General features: G+C 43.0%; 2 protein-coding genes across 3 annotated transcripts in view; one reads left to right on the top strand and one right to left on the bottom strand.

Annotated features, from left to right (window-relative positions):
* The window catches only part of LOC123508874 (corticotropin-releasing factor receptor 1-like), a 128236-nt gene extending 121501 nt beyond the window's left edge, over positions 1-6735 (bottom strand). Inside the window, exon 1 of the mRNA XM_045262862.1 lies at positions 6682-6735. The gene's annotated coding sequence lies outside the window, so the exon portion shown is untranslated. The remainder of the gene's footprint in view (positions 1-6681) is intronic.
* Positions 4092-12116, top strand: part of LOC123508872 (E3 ubiquitin-protein ligase RNF19A-like) — a 62481-nt gene continuing 54456 nt past the window's right edge. The window contains exon 1 of one of the 2 annotated variants that reach the window (XM_045262856.1): positions 4092-4456. The gene's annotated coding sequence lies outside the window, so the exon portion shown is untranslated. The remainder of the gene's footprint in view (positions 4457-12116) is intronic. The other variant, XM_045262860.1, reaches the window with a different exon arrangement.

Consider the following 12116-nt stretch of genomic DNA (forward strand, 5'->3'; position numbering starts at 1 on the left):
CACACACACACACACACACGTAGAGGAACGCAGACAAACACACAGACTAAAACACAGACAGACAGACAGACAGACAGACACACAGACGGGCAGACAGACAGACAGATAGACATATAGACAGACAGACAGCTGTGCATGGGTGGTGATTGACTTAAAAACATCATCCTGAATATTCTTTCCTACAAACGCCACTTGTCTAACTAAACTTAACCTAACCTAACTCACCCCACATGTTCTCCCTCACGTCACCTCATGACCCCGCATACCCCGCACCTTATCATCCTCATCTCACGCCACCTCACACTTCTCATGTCCTCGTATGTAAGGGTAAAATTAGCGTGTAACTTCCTCCTTCTTTTACTTCATAATCTGGTTAGGAAAATGTGTGTGTGTGTGTGTGTGTGTGTGTGTGTGTGTGTGTGTGTGTGTGTGTGTGTGTGTGTGTGTGTGTGTGTGTGTGTGTGTGTGTGTGAGAGAGAGAGAGAGAGAGAGAGAGAGAGAGAGAGAGAGAGAGAGAGAGAGAGAGAAACCGTGTGTGTGTGTGCTTTCAGTGCGCAGTGGAGACATCCCTAAGCACACCATCCCCCCTTCCTTCCACGCCTCCTCCACCACGCCCATCGATGAGATCACTACCAGGGCGCGTCACCCCCCTCCCTCCTTCCCTTGATAACACACACCTCTCACTACTCCCCCCTCCCTCTCTATTCCCTCCCCTTCCCCTCTGTCCCTCCCACTCCATCACTTCCTCCTTCAATGCATTTCATCTCGCTAACGTCTCATATTAGGAATTCAGAACCACCATTATGTATTGTTAGTCTTATTAGTGTTGTTAGTGTTTTTCTATTTCTTTTTATTTATGTAAGAGGGGGAAAACTGACCAAGGGCAACACAAACGATTCAACAAAATAAACAACAAAAAAAAAAAAAAAAAAAGGCCTACTTACATGCCAGTCCCCGAGCAGAGTATGTCCGAGGGAATTCGTCAAAAAAAAAAAAAAAGAATGGGATGTATATGTCTTGAAATCTCTCTCTCTCTCTCTCTCTCTCTCTCTCTCTCTCTCTCTCTCTCTCTCTCTCTCTCACACACACACACACACACAGCAAGACTCAAGATCACGTACTGCTTTGCTGAGTCGCATTTCTTTTTTTTTCATGAAGTTAGTGAATCAGACGGAAATAACTGTGGACAGGTGAAGAAAAAAAAAGGAACAGGATAGAAAAGAGCATGGCGAGACACAGAGCAGGTATAACATGACCACCAGGTGAGAGAGAGAGAGAGAGAGAGAGAGAGAGAGAGAGAGAGAGAGAGAGAGAGAGAGAGAGAGAGAGAAATAAAAGCTTCAAGTGAATAGGCCTACACTCTGCAGTCCCTTTATCCTACACACCTACCTATTTCTTCCTATCAATCCTATCAATTAATCTATCGAATACTCTTTTAAAACTTCCAAATTACTCATAACAAACAACCTGAATTCTGAGTCCATCCATCTACAATTCAACTTCATAACTTCAACAATCCAACTTCATAACTTCAAAAACTCAACTTCATAACTTCAAAAACTCAACTTCATAACTTCAACAACTCAACTTCATAACTTCAACAACTCAACTTCAACAACTCAACTTCATAACTTCAACAACTCAACTTCAACAACTCAACTTCATAACTTCAACAACTCAACTTCATAACTTCAGCAACTCAACTTCATAACTTCAACAACTCAACTTCATAACTTCAACAACTCAACTTCATAACTTCAACAACCCAACTTCATAACTTCAACAACCCAACTTCATAACTTCAACAACTCAACTTCAACAACTCAACTTCATAACTTCAACAACTCAACTTCATAACTTCAACAACTCAACTTCATAACTTCAACAACTCAACTTCATAACTTCAACAACTCAACTTCATAACTTCAACAAACTCAACTTCATAACTTCAACAACTCAACTTCATAACTTCAACAACTCAATTTCATAACTTCAACAACTCAACTTCATAACTTCAACAAACTCAACTTCATAACTTCAACAAACTCAACTTCATAACTTCAACAACTCAACTTCATAACTTCAACAACTCAATTTCATAACTTCAACAACTCAACTTCATAACTTCAACAAACTCAACTTCATAACTTCAACAAACTCAACTTCATAACTTCAACAACTCAACTTCATAACTTCAACAAACTCAACTTCATAACTTCAACAACTCAACTTCATAACTTCAACAACTCAACTTCATAACTTCAACAACTCAACTTCATAACTTCAACAACTCAACTTCATAACTTCAACAACTCAACTTCATAACTTCAACAACTCAACTTCAACAACTCAACTTCATAACTTCAACAACTCAACTTCATAACTTCAACAACTCAACTTCATAATTTCAACAACTCAACTTCATAACTTCAACTTCCTTCCTATGTATTATTTATCTTTATTTCCCTACAGTTTTGTATATTTTTAGACCATTTTATTGACATTATGGAGGTCAGAATATTAATGGCCACAGTCTTCACTATTATTATTTCAAAAGGCTTTATCTAAATATACTAATACTTTTTAAGGTGTTTTTACGGTTCTAGAGGAAGAGTGACAACATTTCTCCGTTATTAACCTCTTCAGTACCATGACGCGTTTCCATATTCATTTTGCTTATTATCTAATGATTTTATACAGCTTCAGAAACTCATGCGGAGGATTAAAATAGTGAAGACTGTGGCCATTAATCTTCTGACCTCCAACAAAAATGTCAATAAAATGATCTAATCGTACACAAAAACTCGTGGTAAAAATGCGTCCCAGTGCTGAAGAGGTTAACTGGAGAAACACTCTTGAAAAACCTCCCTAATTATCTCTGTGGTCTTCAAAAATAGTCGTGGTGAGAGCAAAGCGTTTCAGAATACGAATAATGCCGACCTTTACCTCATTATTCCTCGTCCTATCCTGGATTTTGCATGTCACCTTTGTTATGTCCCTTGTATTAGATTACCTTGGGATTAATTTACCACCTGCCTTAACATTTCAATTGTTCTTTTAATTATAACATGATACAAGTGAAGTTATTTGGTCAGCTCTGCAAATCCATACCTGCTTTTGTATTTCTATCTTCCTTTGCCCTGAACTCAGTAAGTCGGTCGGTCTGTCAGTTAGTCACTTAATCATTCCGTTATTCATTTATTCATTCAGTCAGTCAGTCATTCAGTCGGTCGGTCGGTCGGTCGGTCGGTCAGTCAGTCAGTCAGTCAATCAATCACTTAATCATTTATTCATTCATTCATTCATTCAGTCAGTCAGTCAGTCAGTCAATCAATCAATCAATCACTTAATCATTCAGTCAATCAGTCAGTCAGTCAGTCAGTCTATCAATCACTTAATCATTCATTCATTCATTCAGTCAGTCAGTCAATCAATCAATCACTTAATCATTCATTCATTCATTCATTCAGTCAGTCAGTCAGACAGTCAGTCATTCGTTCATCAGTCAGTCAATCTTCCCTCTCCATACTGACAAAAGAACCTCCCAAAAAAAGAAAAAGAAAATAGAAAAAAAAAGCTTTACAAACAACAATCACCTTCACCAAATTCCAGCACACACATTAGCACAGAGTAGCATGATCAGTTCCTGGAGGCTGGCAGACGGGCGGGCAGGAGGGATGGGGGGGCGTGTGGTGGGCGCCGGGCGGGCTGGCTGGCAAATCCCACATCCCACACTCCACACCCCACACCGTCACACCCTACGCCCCCAGAGGACCCCAATGCAACGTGGCAAAAATACACCCAGCTTTGACTGTTTCCAATGAGTGTTTTTCCTTTAAACAGCGCCCCCTTAACACACAAGTTTTCCCTCAAGTTTCCCCGTCATGTGTTTCTAGGAATTACACAGTCAATTGTTTCCTTACATGGAGGACTTGCACACAAAGATCTACCCATAGCCAGGAGTGACGCCGCATCCCCTACACCCCCTTGTACTCAGTCTCCTATTACCCCCATGCCTGGCTCCTCCCCAACACACCCACTACCCCCCAGCACATGTGGTCGCCTCTGTGTGTGTGTTGTTGTGGTGCTCTGGGTGGCCTTTCTCCCTCAGTCAGGCTTCAGCTGTAGTGGTGAGAGGAGCGCCCACCTCACGCCTCTGACTGAGCCTCAACGCATTCTACTCTCCACAGTCATCCGGGTTCCTCGTTCCCAGGAAAGCCAAGAAGTCTATCTGTTCCTCAGTGTTTAGCGGGAGTTTCAGTTCGTGAGTCCCCGTGACGGTTACGTTCGCTAGTCGCGCTGTGGTTGAACATTTGAGCGTTTAGAACAACCGAGCCTTGTGTGGTAAGGAGCAACAGGTTAGCCCAACGGCACCAACTTCCGCGCCTGCTGCCACTCCTTTACCGACACAGCTAGAGTTGATACGAGGAGACGCCCCGACACCGGCACGATGGAGGTGAGTAAGAGGTGTAGTGGTGAGTGTGTAGAGGTGAGCCTGAGTGTTGGGATGGAGGGTACGCATCTTAGCATCTCAGCCTCTCTGCCGTACCTGCAACGCAACACCACCGGGATGCATTGGTGATGACTGGTGTTGGTCTTGTTGCTTTTGTGTTTCTTGATGTTTTGTGTGTTATTGGGAAGAGTCTGTTCTTAAATACAGCGAAGTGAAATGGGTTGTCAGTATGTCGTTTCTGTGTTATTCGTCACATTCATCTGTTCCTTATGCTCAAAGTGAAACAGCAAGCGAGTTCAGCACAAACACGAAACTCAAACTTGAAGTGAAGCATGATCTCGTTACTTCCTTGTCGCTTCACCATCTCTACATTATTCATTCATCAGGTACTCATTTCCAGACATCCACGCGGAGACAGAAAGGGCTGTTCAAATAGAAACACGAAACGAAACTGAAACCACACAAATTAAGCATGATCGTGGCATTTGCTCGTGGTCTGGTGGTGCATTCATCCTTTACTCATCGTTTCCTCACATCCACGTGGCAATAGAAAGCGCCGGTACTTTACAAACTCCAATGAAACTCAGACCACCAAGGTGAGGTGCAAAACAGGTGAGCGAGGCGGCCGCGTTTACCTTGGGCCGGTGATCACGTGCACAGCGGCTGCTCGGCTGAGGATGCCACGCACCTGCCAAATGCTGCCTCTCTTGCCTCCCTCTCACCCCTTCCTGGCCCTTGATCGATGCCATTGCCAGCTCAGAGTAAGGACCATTCATGCTCTGCCCAAGATAGGAACAGTCTTGGATTAGAAGCCGAGTATGCTGCATTCACTCCCTCTCTTTTGCGTCTTGTCTTCCCTTCTCTTCCCTTCCTTCAATCTCGGGCCCTCATATCCACTGACACCTTATCTAACCTAACCTGACGTAAGCCTGCTCCCAAGATATGTACAGTATTGAGTCTAAAGCAGAGCAAAATGTTTCTACACTTAATTTACACCTTGTCTTGTGTCTTTCATTCTCTTCCCTCGATCTTAAGTACTTAGACAAGCTGATACGTAACCTAACCTCACAAAATCTGAGTCCAAGCGTTCAATAAATTAAAAGTCACAATGCTGCCTTCGTTCCCCACTGCAACTGCGTCTACCATTCCTTTCCTGTCCCAAATGTCTAGCAATCCCACAAATCCTGGCGACCAATAAGCAGTGAAGACCGATGGATTCTAAACAGCGGCATGGTTACGTAGGTCTTGGGTCATGGGAAGGCAGAAAGGTGAGGTCGCAGCATATGGAGCGTCCTAAAGGGGAGCATGCAGTGTCCTTGGGGTTGTGGGCGTTGCTTCATGCACTGGCCAGGGTCGAATAGCTCCTTGTTTCGATCTTCTACTTGACGTCTTGTGTTCAGAAACGCCTTCTTCTATCACTACAAGTTTTTCAAGGGTACAGAGACAACTAACCGAGTTTTCAAGACAGTTTCTCCTTTAACGAACTAGAAATCTTGCCAATCTATCGCCAGAATCATGAAAAAAAAACAACTTAAAACACAAGTAAATTCAACTGAAGCCTTTGGAAAGCAGTGATGGTGAGATAGCAAAGCGTTTCCCAATACAGGCCTGGGTGAATGAGGCAACGTGAGGCTGAGGGTGTGAGCTTAAACACTTGGTAACCTGTGTCAGATCTGCTTCGTGTCTCATGGAAGAGAAACAGACAAATTGATTAGTTCTTACGAAGCTGTGATATGCAGGGTAGTGTTTGTGATAAGCTGCACTAATCTAATCTATAAGCATTGAGAGACACTGATTACCATGTGATGTGATGTAGTATCTTATCTTGAGAGAGATGTAACGTAAGAGATTGTTTGTGATAAGCAAGACTAAAATAAGATTGTTTGTGATGAGGTATGTGATATTAGGAGATAAGAGACAGTAAGAACAAAATGTGATAAGATAAAAGATGTGAGATAGAAGTGTTTGCGTTGAGGTATGTTAAGGAGGTGTATAATTGAGATAGTTAGTGGAGTTTGCGATAAGCTCCGCCTAACTTCAAGCAAGAATTTAAAGATAATGGACAGTTTGTGATAGGTTGCACGAAAGTAAGAGAGGTAAAAGAGAGGCGCGGCAAAGTTCATGGAGGGCGAGGAGTGATGGGCTCAGTCAGGAACAGGAAACTAAAGGGAAGGTCGCCATGGGAACACAGTCAGGTACAATAATTGAGTGGGAGCTTCTCTGCACACCTGAGGTCCTTGACAGTCTTGTAGCACCCCGCCCCGCCTCGCCCCGCCACGTGCACCGAGAGTGTGACGGAAAGGCCTTCACTCAACATCCTAATTCTTATCAGAGGACGGGATGACAACATACATACATAGAAGACAGTACGTGTGTGTGTGTGTGTGTGTGTGTCGATTGCTGATCTGGTTAGGGGCATACAAAGCAACACACAGTGATACAAAGGAACACAAAGGAAACATGAACCGCAGCTGACCTCTTGTCCCTCATGAGTCAAGGCCACTGTTTCACTTTGTTCCCTCGCTGGTATTGGTGTCAAAGGCCACCACGGAGATTAGTCAGGTGTTTGTGGTTGTTTATCCATGTGGTGCTTTCCTTGCTACACCACCACTGGAGTTATAGGCATGCTCGTGAACTTAACCTAACTTAAACTAACCTAACCTAACCTAATTGATATGAAGGGTATTTTTCCAAGTGATATTGTAGAGATCTCGTTAAACTGGAGTGTGTTTCTTCCAGTTGATCATGTAGATATCTTGTTCAACTATCACTAGAACCAATGACAGACTTTTAAACTTAACCTTAACCCAACCTAGCCTAACTTATATAATTGGTCATATTTCAAAGAGTGTTTTTTCCAGGTAATCATGTAAAGTCCTCACTAGAACACAGACAGACTTGTAAACCTAACTTAACTTACCCTAACCTAACCTAACCTAACTAATCAATCAAGTTCCGAGGTGTGTGTGTGTGTCGTGATCCGAGCTGTTGCACCCGACATGTGTTCTTTCAAGCAGAGTCGTAGTTAAACCATCAGCAGAATCACGGACAGACTTTAAACGCCCTGACTTGCACCAGAACCCGACGAAACTGCAAGTCGGCGGGATAAGACGCTGAGATGTTTAAAAATACGGCGTCTGGCATGGCGTCGGTAAACTGGCGAGGCTTGAGGGACGCGGTGCACTGAGGCGGTAACACTGACAAAAAGTAAAGTTTAAAAGAAGGGAAAAAAAGAACAAAAAAAACACTTAAGCTTATTCCTCATCCCTTTCCGATCGTTTCAGTGAGAAGTTAAAGAGTCACGTAGGAGGAGAGAGGTGGATGGGAGAGGGGGTGGTTATGAGTAGTAGGGAGGGGAGGATGGGGGGGTGAAGTGTGCATGTGAACACGTGAACACCTCTTGGTTGTGAATAGTGAGCGGCATTCGGCCATGGATTAAGCAACAGTCTCCCCTCCATCACCCCCTCATCTGTATTCCCCACATGCACATTACCCCCTCTACCTCCCCACCCCTCACCTTCCTGATCCACCTCTCCCCCTCCCCCTCCTCCTCCTCCTCCTCCTCCCTGCCGAAGTGTCAGCCACGGGGTTTTCTACTTTCTCCCGCCGCAGGACTCACTAGTGGGGATCTGTCACGTTTACTTTCGCGACTCAAGCCTGTACTCAAGACCCCTTCAGCACCATGACGCGATTTTATACAGCTTCAGAAACTTATGTGGGTGATTAAAATAGTGAAGACTGTGGCCACTAATCATCTGACCTCCATAGACTCTTCCTAAATATCAATAAAAGCATCTAATCGTACCCAAAGCTCAAGGTAAAATTGCGTCCTAGTACTGAAGGGGTTATGCAATTCGTTACCACACGTTCTCTACTCTCAAAATGCTCTAGTTGAAGTGACACGTGTTTCTCATTGTGTTTTTAACCCCTTCAGTACCACGACGCGTTTCCATATTCATTCTGCTTACTATTTGGTGATTCTATACAGCTTCAGAAACTTATATGGTTAATAGAATAATGAAGACTCTGACCATTAATCTTCTGACCTCTATAGACCCTTTCAAATGTAAATAAATCCGTACAATCACACCAAAAACTCGTGGTATAAATGCTTCTTCCTACTGAAAAGGCTTCTAGCAACAGATTAACAAGATTTCTACGTTGTTGGCAGGAAATCTCTGTTGCGTTTGAAATAGCTGTGGTAAGAGGGCAAAGAGAAAAATATGTAACGAAAGACGTGATGAAGGAGGAAAAGTAGGAACAAAAACATTAAAAGAAAAGGAAAAAAAGAAAGATGAAATGATGGAGGAAAAGGAAGAACAGAAGGAAGACAGAAACAAACAAGACAAAAATGAAGGAAAAGGAGGAAGAGAAGGAATATAGAAACAAGGAAAAGTAAGAACAGAAGGAAGATAAAACAAACAAGAAAGAAAAAAAGATGGAAAACAAGGAACAGAAAGATGATAGAAACAAGGAAAAGTAAGAACCGAAGGAAAATAGAAACAAACAAGACAAAGAAGAAGGAAAAGAAGAAACAGAGACATCCCAGACACAGTGACATCATTGAAGCACACAACACTGAGCTACACGTTACATACTTCTTGCCTCCTATCTCCCGCACTGTTTTCTCCTTAGCGCCACACCACCAAGGTCATAAGGCGCTAAGCTTCTTCACAGGTTTTCCGCTGGGTAACAAGAACTGGAAATCTTGGAAAGCCACAGGAAGGCAAAAAAATATACGGAAAAATTGAAGACATGTGTAAGTAGAGTCTTCAGTAGCTTTCAATTTCATATGCTTGTAAGAAAATGGCCTTTTAGTTTCTGTATTATTTTTTTTTTCTTTTTTAATGCAGAAGGGGAAGCTTTTACTACTACTACTACTACAATTAATCCTTCTCCTTCTCTTCCTCTTCTTCGTCCTCCTCCTCGTCCTTGTTCTCGTCGTCCTCCTCCTTCTTCGCTTCCTCCTCTTCCTCCTCGTCCTCCTCCTACAACTACTACTAATACAGAAAACATTACACACCCAACCAGAACACTATAAAAACATGTCAGAACATAATTTCGAAACCTCAAAATTAACCTCAAAGTGAACCCCGGTATGTGCCTCCCCGGACAGCGCCTCCCAGTACCTCCCAGTACCTGACTCACCGGTACAGCGGGTACCCAGCGGTCGTGTCACAATACCCAGCTGAGTCTTGTGTTATTCATCGCGGTTATTCAATCTGAGTTGCCACAGAGCTTCGACGAATTGTAATACCGTGGAGAGAGAGAGAGAGAGAGAGAGAGAGAGAGAGAGAGAGAGAGAGAGAGAGAGAGAGAGAGAGAGAGAGAGAGTCAGTCGTTACGCATCACAAGTATCAGTGAAGGGAAAGTACTCTCTACTCACCTGACCATCTCCAACACACCTGCCCTCCACCCAGCCATTCATCCGTCCATCCATCCATCCAGCTAGCCACCCAACCATCCACACACTGTCACTCATTCTCACTGCCTTGCCTACCTCCATCCACACAAAGCAAATCATATCCTAACACACCTTCCATTCATCCACAGCCACACACCTGTCACCTTATACCTCCCTCCCACCACCACACACTAACGCACACTCACACACTTATTCTCTCTCTCTTTCTTTCTCTCCTTCTTCTACAATTGTCTCTCTTTCTCTTAAATCTCTTCCACTCTCTCTTTCTCTCCCATCTCTCCCACCCTCTCTTTCTCTCCCATCCTTGCTCTTTCTCTCCCATCTCTCCCACCCTCTCTTTCTCTTTCTCTCCCTTCTACCATCCTCTCTCTTTCTCTCCCTTCTATCACCCTCTCTCCTTCTCTCCCCATTGAGTAACACTAGATGACTTTATGGAGCAAAATTAAGATTACAAGGCAGTAAGAGGTTTCAGTTACTCAATCTTTATTTCAGGCTCTACTTTATCATGAATTGTTGGTATGATTAGTTGATTCTGTTTACATCAGCAAGGGTCTAAGGAGGTCACAAGATTAATGGGCAGAGTCTTCATTGTTTAAATCCCCCACATAAGTTTCTGAAGCTGTATAAAATCACCAAATAGTAATCAGAACGAATATGCAAACGCGTCATGGTACTGAAGAGGTTAAGAACACCCAAACTGATTACAGAACACGACTTTATACACAATCAGTCACTCTAAGCAATTATATTCCCACTCATAGAAATCATTAAAACTGAACATTATAATAAAAAAAAACAAGAAAATAAAAAGAATTAGCGCAATATTCCACTCCCTTTACTATTAACCAGAGAGAGAGAGAGAGAGAGAGAGAGAGAGAGAGAGAGAGAGAGAGAGACTAAGTAAAGACAAACTCAGTGCAAATGTACGGAGTGACCTTAAACTTCTGGGATCAAAGCTGTGTTGTCGGCCTCAGTTCCTCTGTACACGCGGCGGAGGAAGGATGTGTCAAGCGGGACGGAGAGTTCAAATGACGACGAAGAACGGAAGAGCTCGGGAGGGGGGGGGGAGGGAGAGATGGAAAATAATATAACTGGCAACACTTTATCTATCGAAAGGATGTGTGGACCAGAATACCAGTGGTTTTTATGGCTTCCTGTGACAATTGTTGTGTGAGAGAGAGAGACGTAATTATACACACATATGCATGAAGTTGTAACATATTTTAGATTTCCAGTGAGTTCAATCATTTATGTAAGCAATGTACCAAGAAAATAAGAAAACATAAGCAAAATCAGAGAGAGAGAGAGAGAGCCAGAGAAGACTAAACCAAACAAGACAAGACTAGACAAACAGCCAGTCACTACACTAAAACACCCACCCACCCTCACCATCCCCACCCATCCCCAGCCCCATCCCACCTATCCTAAAAAAAAAAAAAAAAAAAAATATCACGTGTTTATCCAATGCACCTTAGAAGACAATAATGTGTTATGTCCACTTAACCTTCAGGGGGAGATCAGTTTGAAGGAACCCCCCGCGCATACCCCCCTACCCTCCACCCAGCACCCCATTCTTGCTCCCCGACGCACACTGAATAAAGACAGGAAATTCTTAGGAAGTGACACGCAGGGACGAACTAAGATGAGACACTCAGTTCTTTATGACTAGACGAGAGAAGAATTGTTATTAAAAGCCTCTCGTGAGAAATTTAAAGGGCGGGAGGAAGTTGTGGTTATGTGTGTGTGTGTGTGTGTGTGTGTGTGTGTGTGTGTGTGTGTGTGTGTGTGTGTGAAAGGCGTTGTTTAGTTTACAGTGTCTTACTTTATAGGTTAGAGTTGAGTTTCCCTTCCTTTCTTTGCTTTTTTTTATTATCTTACCCTCCTTCTCTTCCTTCTTCATTTTCTTCAATTCCCTCTACTTCTTTCTCTTCCTTGCTTTCTTTTCTACTCCCTATCTTTCTCTTTCTTTCCCTCTCTCTTCCTTAATTCCTACCATTTCTTATTTCTTCCTATCTTTTCTCTTTTCTTTCTTTTCATCATCTTACTTTTACTTATACTTTTCCTTTCATCTTCACCCTTTTCATCCCCTCATCTCTCTGTTTATCCCTTCATACTCTACCAGACATTTCTCTTCTCATCTTTCTAATCCCTCTCTTTCATCTTCCCTTTCTCCTCCCTGTCACGTTTCCTTTCCTTCACCCTTCTTCTCCTGTTCACGTTTCTGTGCACCTGCCTCTA

The sequence above is a fragment of the Portunus trituberculatus genome, chromosome 25 (assembly GCF_017591435.1).
Source record: "Portunus trituberculatus isolate SZX2019 chromosome 25, ASM1759143v1, whole genome shotgun sequence".
Classification (NCBI taxonomy): domain Eukaryota; kingdom Metazoa; phylum Arthropoda; class Malacostraca; order Decapoda; family Portunidae; genus Portunus; species Portunus trituberculatus.